General features: G+C 45.2%; 1 long non-coding RNA gene across 2 annotated transcripts; it reads left to right on the plus strand.

Annotated features, from left to right (window-relative positions):
• The first annotated feature begins 1061 nt into the window (after positions 1-1061).
• On the plus strand, positions 1062-11725 carry LOC138830156 (uncharacterized). Of its 2 annotated transcripts, XR_011372888.1 has the most exons (6): positions 1062-1144; positions 1556-1780; positions 5575-6642; positions 7069-7184; positions 10027-10180; positions 11631-11725. It is a non-coding gene; the product is annotated as an uncharacterized lncRNA (long non-coding RNA). The 2 variants fall into 2 exon arrangements; XR_011372887.1 differs by lacking the exons at positions 1062-1144; positions 1556-1780 and having other exon boundaries at positions 5295-6642.
• Positions 11726-13756: the final 2031 nt, after the last annotated feature.

The following is a 13756-nucleotide window of genomic DNA, read 5'->3' on the forward strand; positions in this document are numbered from 1 at the left end:
ATAATAAAAAAAAAAACCTGTGAGATATCTTGCCAGTGCTAGGTCATGCCTGCAATCCTAGCTACTCAAGAGACTGAGATTTGAGGATAGCAATTGAAAGAATGTCCAGACATGAAAGTCCATTAGATACTTATCTCCAATAAACCACCAAAAAACTACAAGTGGCACTGTGGCTCAAGTGGTAGTGTGCTAACCCATAGCTGAAGAACTGAGGGACAGCGCCCAGGTCCAGAGTTCAAGCTCCATGACCTATATATATATATACATACATACATATATATATGTATGTATGTATGTATACATATATACATATATTTATATGTATGAATAAATGACCTCTCAAGTAGAATAAACTTCAGGTCCATAAAATCGGAGTCTGCTTCTGAGATACTTATATTTCATATATGGTTTTTATTAGAACAGTTATATTAAAATTTGACACAACTGTACTAAAGATATAAAAGCAAATTACTTTTTTTCTGACCTGTGAGGGACAAATAAAGATTGAAAAAAAAACATGAAAAAAAAGTTACAAAGAAGCACAGGAAACCATACAAACTAGGAACAGAAATGAGAATGACAGATCTGGATAAAACTATCATTTAATCCTGGGTGTCTGGTCTCTTCTCATTTAGAAGCTGAGTTGAGTCATTACAAAGTCTCCAATCTCAGGGTAGGTTGTAATTAGATATAGACCATGTTAAGTGAAAAGGGCAGTGTTTTCACTTCTGCCCAAGGATAGGCTCCACTGAGAGATGTCCCCACCGTGGCCATCCTAGAATGCCTAGTCTCCAAGTAGGACAAGGGCCATTGGCCAATGTCCTCGTGGTCCTCACATGGTTGCCATGGTAGCAGTAGAAGCATCTGTGGATGGGCCCAGAATTCCTTGACAATGATCCTCCTGGCCCAAGTGCATAACTGCCGGTGGGTTTGCCCTGGGCTCTGATTGGCCCATTTTCTCACTGATGTCAATGGCCTGACTTCTGATTGGTCCAGTTCCTCCTGATGTCACAGGCCATTGTGAGGTATGCCCAGCAGGATACATAAGAGGCAATTGCCCTCCAACTCTGTCAGTTACAGCACTGGGAGCTTTTCCTTGGTGACCCGCTGGACTAAGTCAGAGCTACTTGGTTGCTTTCTTTGGGTATGGGGGTTGTGTTTGTCTTGTTTGGGTTTGGGGATTTCATTTACTAGTCTGGGGGTTGTATTTACTTGTTAGTTTACCTTTTCGTAAGATTTATTAGTTGGCAACTTCATTGAGATCATCTTAGGTAATAGTTAAGCTTGATCACTTGTCATCTCAGCTGAAAGATGGTAATGTACAACAAAGTCTCCTTTAGCTCTTCCCCCAAGAAGGAGTTGATCACTGTACAACTTGACAGAGATCATCGACTATGGCTGCTATGGCTATGTCAATCTGGCCCATCACCGCCTCACAGACACCACAGTGGTGGTCAAAGTTCTCTGAAAGAAAGAGCTGGAAAGCCATGAGATAGAAAATGAGGTGGCCTTTGTGAAAACTGTACGTCACCCACACATCATCTGATTATTCCAGGTGATGGAGAATGAAGACTGTGTGTACCTTGTCACTGAGCTGGCCACTCGGGGTCATCTCTTGAGGTGGATCAAAAAATCCTCCTCCAGCTACCTTTTAGAGTTTGAAGCCAGGAGGCTATTCAAACAGATCACGAGTGCTGTTGACTACCTTCATGAGAATGGAATTGCACACCTAGACCTGAAGGCCAACAACATCCTATTGGATGCCAATCTCAATGTCAAGGTCAGTGAATTTGGGCTGAGTGACAGGGTGACCTACACAAATGTTTCTACACAAAATGTTCGATGGGTACCAGGTGGACATTTGGGACTTAGGCGTGCTATTGTATGTGATGACAATGAGAAAGTTCCCATTTGAGGGGAGTAATATGGCTGACATAGGGTTACAAGTCCTAGAGGCCAGTACACTGTTCCCCTTCACCTATCTGCAAAGAGACAAGATCTCCTTTCTAAACTGCTGACTGTGGACTTCAATCTGAGGCCTGCTATTGAGGAGATAATGGAACACCCATGGCTGGCTCTAGGTGTGGGATTTGGCCTGCTTCCTGATGAGCCACTGCCTGGCAAGCTGGATCGCATTGTCAGAGTCATGTGTGACATGGGGTACAATGTAGCTGGCATTGAAAAGGCAATCCAGGACAGAGAATTCAATGAAGCCATGGGCACCTACCTGCTCATCCAAGAAAACTTAAAAGAGAATGCCAGAATTGTGGAATCAAAACTGATGCTTTTGGATAGTCCATCTGGCACAACTCCTGAGGACAATCCCACCACAACTCTCCCTCCACAAAGGAGAGCCAGCTTTTTTGCAGGACATAACGCCTTCAGCTTGTCCTCAGAATTTCAGTTACACAATGATGATGATCAGTTACCTCTCAATAAAACCCGAAGTGCCAGTCTGCTTGTCTTTCCTCTCTACTCCCTGCAGAGCTACAGTTCCAGCTTAATGTTGGGCCAGGATTCTTTTAGCTGCTTGACAGAATGGAGCATTCACACTCAGTGGAAAATGCCCTTCCCTCTGGGCAGCCTTAGGGGGAGGCCACAGCCCCCAGGTGGAATATTAGACAGGGCTGGAGGAGGGTGGCTAACAGGATAGTCACCATATTTCGCAGAATCTGCTGCTGTGTGAAGGCCCCAAAGTAATGTCCACAGATTGAAAGTAAAGCTGTCCCAGAGAAAGTGGTGCAGAACTCTGAAACAGCACAATTGAAAACCACCAAACTCAGACTTTCAGGGTGACTCTAACTGGGTTGTGGAAAATCTGAGAGGTGTGGATTTGAAGAGCTGCAGGAGGAGAAGGAGTCATGCAGAAAGTTCACACTGCAGAAGTCTCTGGCCAGCATGGCCAGGTTGTGTGACAAGTGCTAGGGGATTCTCCAGCTGGGATTCCTTCCCAAGAAAGGACACTGCACTGGCTTTCCAATGCTAAAAGATAAGCTGAAAGGTGATCTCAAGCTGCCTGTACTTTCTGAGCTGGCTAATTCCACATCGATCCCTTACTTGAGTATTGTCACTTCATTGAACAACCTTTCACATTTGTCCCTTGAACACTAAAGATGCTTTTGTCCCAAATGCTGCAGCAGGTCATCATCTCACCTTTTATGTATGTTGCTTGTCTGCCTATTTACTTTCTAGTTCATTTATTTAGGTTTAAAGTGAGACCCTTGATGCTATAGGAGCCCATGGATCTGAGGGGCAAGAGGCATCCTGGACTCTGCTTCTCTTTCAGCAGTCTTCAGGTGAAAGGGTACAACTCCTGAGCACACTAGGTACACTGGCTGGGTTGGAACATAAGAGCAAATCTTCACTGGGAATGGAGAGGGACCTGTCTCCATTCACCCCATACACTGTCAGTGGTTTCTGCCCCAACTTTCCTCCTATTCAATGCAGTTTTCTGTGGGTGTGATTTCTATCTAAACCTCATCATTATCCCAACATAATACCATCATCCAAGAATCCCTTATTTCAGACTTGTTTATTTGCTCACAGTCAAAGAGACCCTATTACCTAGACAGGTTGTTTGATTTGCAACTTCTCCCCCTCCCCAGGAGCCCCCATTTTCTTTAAGGGGAACCAGAATGTTGGGTTAGCTGTGTTTCAAATAAGAGAACAGTCTGAACAACCAGAGTTCCTGTTAGACTGGCAAAATATATGAAGTAGAATGATACCCCTTCCTTCAAGGTAGAGGTGAAGAAACCTGTGAAGGAGCAGGATTCCTGAGAAAGTATGGAGATACAGTGGTGCCTGTGGATGGATGCCTGGGTGGGCTTTGCTAGTGGGTGGACCTTGGCTGGGCTGACTGTTTCTGAGCATGAGCAGAAACTCGGTAAGATTGGATGTGGCCCTCGACCACTGCGTTATATGTGTTGGCTCAGCTACCGGGGGGGGGGGGGTTTAACAAGGGAGTGATGGGGAGCAGTTGGGCACACGTGGCCTTTGCTATTTGTGCTCTGAGTCAATAGGCTGAACCTGCAGAGCACACATGACATTTGTGGAAGGAAGTGAGCTGGAGCTCCTGGTAAATCAGATTCAGCTCAGGGCCATTTGGGAAGCAAATCTCCCCTCAAAGAATGAGATGGGATTCTGGTGGGCCAAAAGGAGGGGCCAAAGGACAGCCCAAGGAGGGCCAAAAGAGGGTAAAGGATGGGCACCTTATTGAAAGACAGGACTGACACTGATGCTGTATTACAACTCAGAGGAGGATGGCCAGGAAAGGAACTGAGGAATCCTGAACTCCACATGGACCAGTGTTTAGTGAAGAGGGTGGGTGGGGAGGGAAGTACTGTGAATTTCCTTGATTTCTCAATGCTTTTTCTTTTCTCTCCATGTTTGTTTGTTGTGTGTTTGTGTCTGTGCACCTGTACTGGCTCTGGGACTTGAACTCAGTGCTTTTCTCTCTGTCTCCTTTACTCTCTCTCCTTATCTTCCCCTTCTCAGCTCTCCACCCCATTCCATCTACCTTCCCTACTTTTCTTTCTCCCTCTTACATTCCTCGTATTCTTCCCCTTTCATTCTTCTCTCTCCTCTTCTCTTCCTATTTCCTCCTCCTGAAATCTTCCTGTTCCATTCGGTCTCCCTCTCTTCCTGCTCTTGAATCAGTCTCTGACAATGTTTGTTTCTCTGTCTCTCCTCTCTCTGTCTCTCTCTTTCTCTCTTTCAGTTTGTATGGTCATAGCTGGTTCTCTACCACTTGAGTCATACCTCCCGGCTTTCATTTCTCTAGTTAATTGAAGATGGAATTTCCTAGAATTGCTGTATCTGTAATCTTACAGGTGAACTTGTGGGATAGCTAGGATTACAGGCAAAAGCCTCCAGCATCAGGCAAACACATTAGACTTTGTTAGTTTGGTGTAGCAGAGGTTGTTTTCTCAGTTATTATGAAAGGGATTTGTGTACTTATGTAAGGGACAGCTGTGTGAGGGACACCTTACAAATGGTTGTGGAAGGAAGGGGGTGGTGGCATAGTGTGCAAATGGACAGGGAGGAAGGGACATGTGCACTGCACAAAGGGTCAGCGCTGAATGTTCTATTTTGGTAGAGATTCTGGGAGTCTCCTGAGAGGCCCCCAGCTGACACCCGCTTCCCCAGAGCACAAGGTTGTGGGCATGATGCTTCCTTTCCCCTGGCAGTTCCAAGGGGAAGTGTCTAGGCCTCATGGAAGAGTAGACCCTAATTTTTCTGCTGAGGAAACTGGCATGCTGGGGGAGCTGATGTTCAAATATTCAACTATTCTTTTTTTGTGGGGGGGGTCCGGTCGTGGGGCCTGAACTCAGGCCTAGGCACTTTCTCTCAGCTCTTCAGCTCAAGGCTAGTGCTCCACCACTTGAGCCACAGCACCACTTCCGGCTTTTTTCTTTTTGCTGAGGAATCGAACCCAGGGCCTCATGCATGCAAGGCAAGCGTTCTACCACTGAGCCACCTTCCCAGCACAAATATTCAACTATTCTAAATGTCACATCTCCATTTTAGGAATCACAAAGTGAATGAATTAAAATAAATTCCCTTCCTTTCACCTAGAGGTGGTGAAGGAACAGGAGACCTGAGAAAGCATGCCTATATAATGGTGCCTGTTGATGGACCCTGTCTGAGCTGACTGCCTTCCCACATGAACAGAAATCCGGTGAGAGTGGATGTGAGCCTTCATCACTGTGATGTTTGTTTTGGTTCAGCCAGGGCACTATATTTGCACAGAGAGTCAGTGCTGAGGGCCCATGCTGCCCTTGGGTGACAATGTGGGATGGGGAGGACTTGGGCACAGCAGGCCTTTGCTATGAGGGGACTGGACTCAGAGGGCTGAGCCTGCACTGCATAATGATGAGATTTGCAGAAGGAAGGCTGTGGCTCCTTGTAGACCAGTGGTGCCGCTCAGGGGTATTTAGGGAACAGAACTCTTCTCAAAGAATGAGATGGGTTTCTGGTGAGAGAAGCAGTGAGGCCAGAGTGGTCATATAGCAGGCATCTTGGTGATAGACAGTGTTGACATTGATGCTGAAGGAGAGCTGAGAGGAGGAAGCTAAGGACTCTTGTACTCTGGATGGAACCATCTTCAGTGAAGAGGAGGGTGGGCAGGGAAGTAATGTTGATTTCCATCTTGTCTCAGTCCTTTTGTTTTATTTACTTTCTTTTTGTTTGTTGTATGCATGTGTTTGTGAGTGTGTGCTGGTACTGGCACTTGAACTCAGTGATTTTCTCTTTCTCTGTCTCCTTTGCTGTCTCTTTTTTCTTTCCATTGCCTGTCTCTCTCCCCTTTTCCAGCTAACTTCCCTCCAGGTCATTCATCTTCTCCTCTTCTTCCCCTTTCCCTCTTCTCTTGTTCTGTTTCCTCTCTCTTCCTCTGCCTCAAATCTTTTTCTCTCCTACCCCTCTATATCTTTCTCTTTGAGTTTGCATGTTCATAGCTGGTGCTCTACCACTTGAGTCACTTGAGTCCAAGCCAACATTTTTCTTCTTAATTGAAAATGGAGTATGCCCAGGATGGCTTTAACTGTGATCTTCTGAGCATCAGCTTCTGGGAGAACTATGATTACAGGCATGATCCACCATCAGCAGCAATGCTTCTGACCTCGTTAACCTGGTGTTGCACAGGTTTGTTTCTCTGATTGAGAAAAGGGATTTAGGTACTTATCTGAGGGCTGTCCATCAAGGTGTAAGAGACAGCTTGAAAATGGTAGGGGAAGGAAAGGGTTGATGGATTTTGGGGCAGAATGGACAGGGAGAAAAAAACGTGCATGGTGCAAGTATGTCAGCACAGAGAGAAGTCAGAGGTTTTGTAGAGAACCTATGCATCCGCAGAGTCCTCCCACTGACACCCCCTTCTCCAGAACACCAGGCTTTGATCAGTTCTTATTTGAGGTCTTTAGGCCTCATGGAAGAATACCAGAGCCCAATTTTTTTCCTTAGCGAATCATCTTGCTAGGAGAACAGAGTTTCAAGTCTGAGAACATTCTGAACATCCAGAGCCCATTCTGAATGACAAAAATGTATGAATTAAATACTTTTCCTCCTTGTCAGCAAGAGGTGGAGAAACCTGTGAATGAGCAAGAGACCTAAGGAAGTATGAAGATATAGTGGTGCCTGTGGATGGACCCTGCCTGAGATGACTGCATCTGGACGTGAGGGAAAATTCGGTAAGATTGGATATGTCCTTCCAGCACTGGGTTATTTGTATTGGTTTAGCCAGGGCCATGAGATTTCCACAGAGAAGGTTTGGTGCAAGCTCCTGCTGTCTGCCCTTGGGTGACAAGTGTGTGATAGAGAGGATTTGGGCACACCTGGCTTTTGCTATGTGTGCACTGATGTGAGGAGGCTGAGCCTGTAGAGAAAACTGATGAGATTTTCAGCAGGAGGTGGACGGGAGCTCCTGTTGGATCAGTGGTCCAGCTCAGGGCTATTCGAGTGCATATCTCCCCTGAAATAGCAAAATGGGATTCTGGTGAGAGACCAAATAAGGGCTCCATGAGGGAAAAGATGCGTACAGGGTAAATGACTGGGTGGACACTAAATGTAAAGGAGAAGTGACAGGAGGCAGGTTAAGAAGGGAGCTGAGGAATCCTGAATTCCACATGGGCCGTTCTTCAGTGAAGAAGGTGGGTGGGAAGGAATTACTGTTGATTTGTAAGATGGCTTTAATTTTTTCCTTTTGTATGTTTGTTGTGTGTATGTGTTTGTGAGTGTGTGCTGCTACATCTCAGTGCTTTTATTCTTATGCTGTTTCCTTTCCCTTCTCTGTCCTCTCTCCACTTTTCTCACCTTCCCCCTGCCTTGCCCCGCCATCTCCCTTCCCTTGTTTTCATTCCTCCCATACCTACTCCTATTCTACTTCTCCTGTCCCTCTACTTGTTCTCCTACCCTCTACCATTTCCTCTCCCTCTCTTCCTGCTCTTAAATCTGTCTCACTCTCTTTCCCTCCCCCTCCCTCACTCCTTCTCTCTCTACACATCTCTCCCTCTTTCCCTTTCTCCTTCTCTGTCTTTCTCTTTCTTCTCTCAGTTTTCATGGATATGTCTGGTTCTCTTCTGTTTGAGTCACGCTTCCAGGCTTGCATTTCTCTAGTTACTTGAAGATGGTATCTTCCCAGCCTTGCTGTAAATGCAGTCTTCAAGTTGTCAACTTGGGAGATAGGTAGGATTACAGACAAGAGCCTACAGCATCAGGGAATGCAATTGACTTTGTTAATCTGGTGTGGCAAAGGTTGGTTTCTCTATTTTGAAAGGGTATTTGTGTATTTATGTGAGGGACAACTGTGTATGGTTCACCTTACAAATGGTTGTGGAAGGAAGGCAGTGATGGGTTGGTGTAAATGGACAGGGAAGGATGACTTTTTTGGAATCACAAAGTGATTAAAACATACTCCCCTCTTTTCAGCTAGAGGTGATCAAGGAACAGGAGACCTGAGGAATTATAGAGATAAACTGGGGCCTATGGAAGGACATAGCCTGGATGGACTTTGGTTGTGGATGGACCACACCCATGGATGGACCCTGCATGGGATGACTGCCTTCCCACAAGAAAAAAAATTGTTAAGATTGAATATGAGCCTTCACACTACAATATTTGTATTGGTTCACCTAGGGCATTTAGAATTGCACACAGAGGCAGTGCTGAGGACTGATGTTGCCTTTGGGTAACAAGTGTTTGATGGGGAGGAGTTGGGAAAATCTGGCCTTTTCTATGTGTACAATAGGTCAGGAGGCTGAACCTGCAGAGGAGACTAATGAGTTTAGCAGCAAGAGGAGGGCTGGGGCTCCTGGTGGATCAGTGGTACTGCTCAGGGCTCTTTGGGGAGAGCAGATCTCCCATGAAAGAACAAAATGGGATTCTGGTGAAAAATTCAATGAGTGCCACAAGAGGGAAAAGATGGGTACATGAGAAATGACAGGGTGGACACTAAATGTAAAGGAGAAATGACAGGAGCTGAGGAATCCTGAATTCCACATGGACCATTCTTCAGTGAAGAAGTGGGGTGGGAGAGAATTACCATTGATTTCCATGATTTCTCAATCCATTTTCTTTTATTTTTTCAGTTTTGTTTGTTGTGTATATGTGTTTGTGAGTGTGTGCTGGTACATCCATGCTTTTTTCTTATGCTCTGTTTCCTTTCCTTCTCTGTACTCTCTCCACTTTTCTCACCTTCCCCCTTCTGCCCTCTCTCTTAACCTTGTTTTTATGCCCCCCATAACTACTCCTACTCTATTTCCCCTGTCCCTCTTCTTATTCTTCTCATGCCCTCATTCTCATTCCCTCTTCTCATGCCCTCTTCTCATTCCCTCACCTTCTCTTCCTGCTCTCTGGTGTTCCTTATCTCTCCCCTTCTCCCTCTCTGTCTTTCTCCCTTTTTTTCTTTCTCTTTCAGTTTTCATGGTCATGTCTGATTCACTGCTTGAGTCACACTTCCAGGTTTGCATTTCTCTACTTAATTTTCCCAGACTTGCTGTAAATGCAGTCTTCTAGGTGGCAATTTGTGGGATAGGTAAGATCACAGGCAAGAGCCTACAGCATCAGAGAATGCATTGGGCTTTGTTAGTCTGGTACGGCAAAGGTTTCGTTCTCTCATATGAAAGGGATTTGTGTACTTTTCTGAGGAACCACTGTGTGAGGGTTACCTTACAAATCGTTTTGGGAGGAAGAGGATGGTGGGTTGGTGTAAATGGACAAGGAAGGTTAACTTGTGCACTGTACAAGTGCATTGAAAGGTGTTAGAGTCTTAGTAGAGATTCTATGAGTCCCCAGAGAGGCCCACAGATGACTCCCCATTTCCCAAAACAGCAGGCTTTGGGCATGGTTCTTCCTTTCCCCTGGCAGTTCCCAGTTAAAGACTAAGCCACATAGAGGAATTCAGAGCCCAGTTCTTCCCCTTACAGAACCAAAGATCTAACTTAGCCAAGTTTTAATATTTGAACATTCTGAAATCAAGAGTTCAATTTTGGAATGACCGAGTGTTTGAATTAAAATACATTCCCTTCCTTTCAGGTAGAGGTGGTCAAGGAACAGTTCAACTGAGGAAGCATGGTGATCTACTGTGCATGTGGATGGATGGGGCTGGATGGACTGGGGTTGTGGATAGATCACACCTGTGGATGGACCCTGCGTAGGATGGCTGGCTTCCCACAAGAACAGAAATTCAGTAAGATTGAATATGAGCCTTCACTACTAGGATATTTGTATTAGGTCAGCCAGGGCATTAGATTTGCACACAGAGGCAGTGCTGAGGAGTGATGCTGCCTTTGGGTGACAAGTGTGTGATGGGGAGGGGTTGGACACACTTGGTGTTTTATATGTGTACACTGGGTCAGGAGGCTGAGACTGCAGAGCAGACTGATGAGATTAACATCAAGAAGGAGGGTTGGGGTTCCTGGTGGATCAGTGGAAATGCTCAGGGGTATTTGTGGAACAGAACTCTTCGAAAAGAATGAGATGGGTTTCTGGTGAGAGAAAAAATAAGGGCCAAAATAGGCCAAATAATGGGTACCTGGTGCAAGACAGGGTTGATACTGATGCTGCAGGAGAGCTGAGAGCAGGAATGTAAGGAATCCAGAACTCCTCACCAATCAGTTTTCAGTGAAGGGTGGGTGGGGAGGGAAGTACTGTTATGTCCATTATTTTTCCATACTTTTTATTGTCTTTCTTTTAGTTTATCATGTGTATGCATTTGGGAGTGTGCTGGAAGTAAGGCTTGAAGTTTGTTCTTTTCTCTTTCTGTCTCCTTTCCCTCTGTGTCCTTTCCTTGCAGCCTCCTTCTACTGTCTGTCATCTCTCTTATGCCCACATTCCTTGACTTCCCCTACTCTCCTCCTTCTAATCATTTTTTCTCCATTTTCCATTCCTTCTAACGAGCTCCTTTCTCCTGAATCTGTTTCTCTGTCTTTATGTATGTGTGTATGTATGTATTTTTCTCTGTTATTCTCTCTGTTCATTTGAGTTCTCTTTCTCCATCCCTCTCTCTCCCTCCCTCAGTTTCTCTCTCTTGGCCATGGGCATGTTTCTCTCTAGTATTCTCCCAGTGGAGTCACACCTCTAGGTCTGATATTTCTACTGCGTTGGACATGGAGTCTGCCCAAGCTGGCTTTATCTGAAATCTTCTCAGTGTCAGCATGTGAAATAATTAGGGTTACACACATGAGCCTTCAGCCTTCAGTTGGTTTCTTTGTTTTTACAAAGGAATTTGTGTACTTGTGTGAGGGACAACTTACAAATGTTTGGGGAAGGAAAGGGTGTTGGTTTGGGCTGCAAGTGGAGAATGGACAGGTAGAGAATTACATTTTCACAGTGCTAGGGGGTCAGCCCTGAGAGGTGTCTGATCTTAGTAGAGATCCTGTGAGTCCCCAGAGAGGCCCTCAGCTGACACCCCCTTCCCAGAGCACCAGGCTTTGGGCATGGTGCTTCCTTTCCCCTGGCAGTTCCCAGGGGAAGCCTATAGGTCTCATGGAAGACTAGTAGGGCATGATTTTTGTCCTCATGGAACCACAGTGGGGAGAAAACTGAGTTTCAAATATTAGAACACTCTAAACTTGCAAAGGTGATGTCTGACATTACAAAGTATACAAAATAAAACATTTTTTCTTCCATTCAACTAGAGGAGAGAAGCCTTGGAAGGAAGCAAGACACCTGAGAAACCATGGAGTTACAATGGTACCTGTGGATGGACCCTTCCTAGGACATAGAGAAATTTGGTAAGACTGAATATGACCCTTTGCCCCAGGATTATTTTGCTGATTCATCCACAGGCATCAGACTTTCCACACAGAGGTACTGCTGAGGGCTGATGCTACCCTTGGGAGACAAGGGTGTGATGGGGAGGAGTTGGGCACACCTGGTCTTTGCTATGTGTGCACTGGGGTCAGGAGGCTGAGCTAGCAAAGCCAACTGAGGAGGAATTCACGAGGAGATGGGCTACAGCTCTCGTCAAATCAATGGCCCAGCTCAGGGGTATTTGAGGAGAAGAGCTCAGATCAAAGAATGAGATGGGTTTCTGGTGAGGGAAGCAATGTAGGCCACATTGGGCAAAGGATGGGCAGCTTGCTGATAGACAGAGATGGCAGTGATACAGAAGGAGAGATTTGCGGAGGAAGCTAAGGAATCCCGAAGTCCTTAAGGAGCAGTGTTCAGTGAAGAGGCTGGGTGGGGATGGAAATATTGTTGATTTTCATAATGTCTCAGTGTTCTTTCTTTTCCTTTTTCCTTTTTGTGTGTTTTTCTGAGTATGTGCTGGTACTGGGCTGGCTATCAGTGCTTTTTTTCTCGTCTTTCTGTTCCTTCTCCTTCTCTTTCATCTCTTCCCTTTTCCCATTGTTTCTTGCTTTACCATCTCTCTTCCATCCTCTTCTTCCACCACATACCATCTCCTACTGCACTTCCCCTTCCCTTCTTCCCCTCACCTCCTGCTTCCATTTCCTCTCCCTCTCCATCTGGTCTTGAGTCAGTCTCTAACCCTGTCATTTTCTCTGTCTCTCCTCTTTGTCACTCTATTATTCTCCTTTTTGTGCTTTATTTATTTGATTATTTATTTGATTAGTATTTATTTTTGGTCATGGGGCTTGATGTCTGGGTCTGAGCACTGTCCCTGAGCTCTTCAGCTCAAGGTAAATGGGTCTACAACTTGAGCCATAGCACCGCTCTGGATTTCTGGTGGTTAATTAGAGATAAGTATCTCATGGACTTTCCTGCCAGGGCTGGCTTTAAACCTTGATCCTCAGATCTCAGCCTCCTGAGTAGGTAGGATTATAGGTGTGAGTCACCTGCACCTGGTGAGTCACCATGAACATGATGTACAGAGGGGTTATATAAAAGAGTGCATTTCTCTCTGGGTGCTGGTGCATCCTAGTTACTCAGCCTTAGGATCATAATTCCAAGCCAGCCCAGGCACAAAAGTCCTTATAAGACTCTTATCTCCAATATCCACTCAAAAATTTAAAGGAATCATGGCTCAAGTAGTAGAACAGTAGCCTTGAGCCATAGAGGATCAGGGACAGTGGCCAAGCCCTGAGTTCAAGCCCCACAACTGACAAAAAAAAGAGTGTATTTGTTTTTAAAGATTGTTATCCCTTCCCTCGCTCTGTCATTGCCACTCAAAAGTTGTATTGTTCATTTTCACCATAGGGTCTAGTAAGTAGTGCTGATCTAATCCATTATTCTGATTTATACCCCTTCCTCTTCACCCTATCACTTTCCCTCTCCCTGTTCCACGCTCCCATGCTTCTTTTTACTTTCATGATCTTTTTAAACTGTCCTTTGTTTTCTTTTTTTCTAATTTATATAGTGAGAGAGTATTTGCTTTTGTGAGACTAGATTATTTCATTTAACAAGATAACCTTTCATTCGATCTATTTTCTAGCAAAGGAAGAGAATTCTACTCTGTTTATGGCTAAGTAATACTCTGTTGCCTATATAATATTTGATATAATGTCTATAAGTATGTTATACTAATGTATTTAGTATATTTCTTTAAGGGGGGATCTGGTCGTGGGGCCTGACTCTGGGCCTGGGCGCTGTCCCTCAGCTTTTCAGCTCAAAGCTAGCACTCTACCACTTGAGCCACAGCTCTACTTCCGGCTTTTTTCTTTTTGCTTATCGGGTACTGAGGAATCGAATCTAGGGCCTCATGCATGCAAGGCAAGCGCTCTACCACTGAGCCACTATCCCAGCCCCTGTATTTAATATCTTTATGTTTATTTATCCTTGTGATGATGGTCATTGAGGCTAT

The sequence above is a fragment of the Dipodomys merriami genome, unplaced genomic scaffold, assembly GCF_024711535.1.
Source record: "Dipodomys merriami isolate MVZ:Mamm:240054 unplaced genomic scaffold, mDipMer1.0.p SCAF_1845, whole genome shotgun sequence".
NCBI classification, from domain to species: Eukaryota; Metazoa; Chordata; class Mammalia; order Rodentia; family Heteromyidae; genus Dipodomys; species Dipodomys merriami.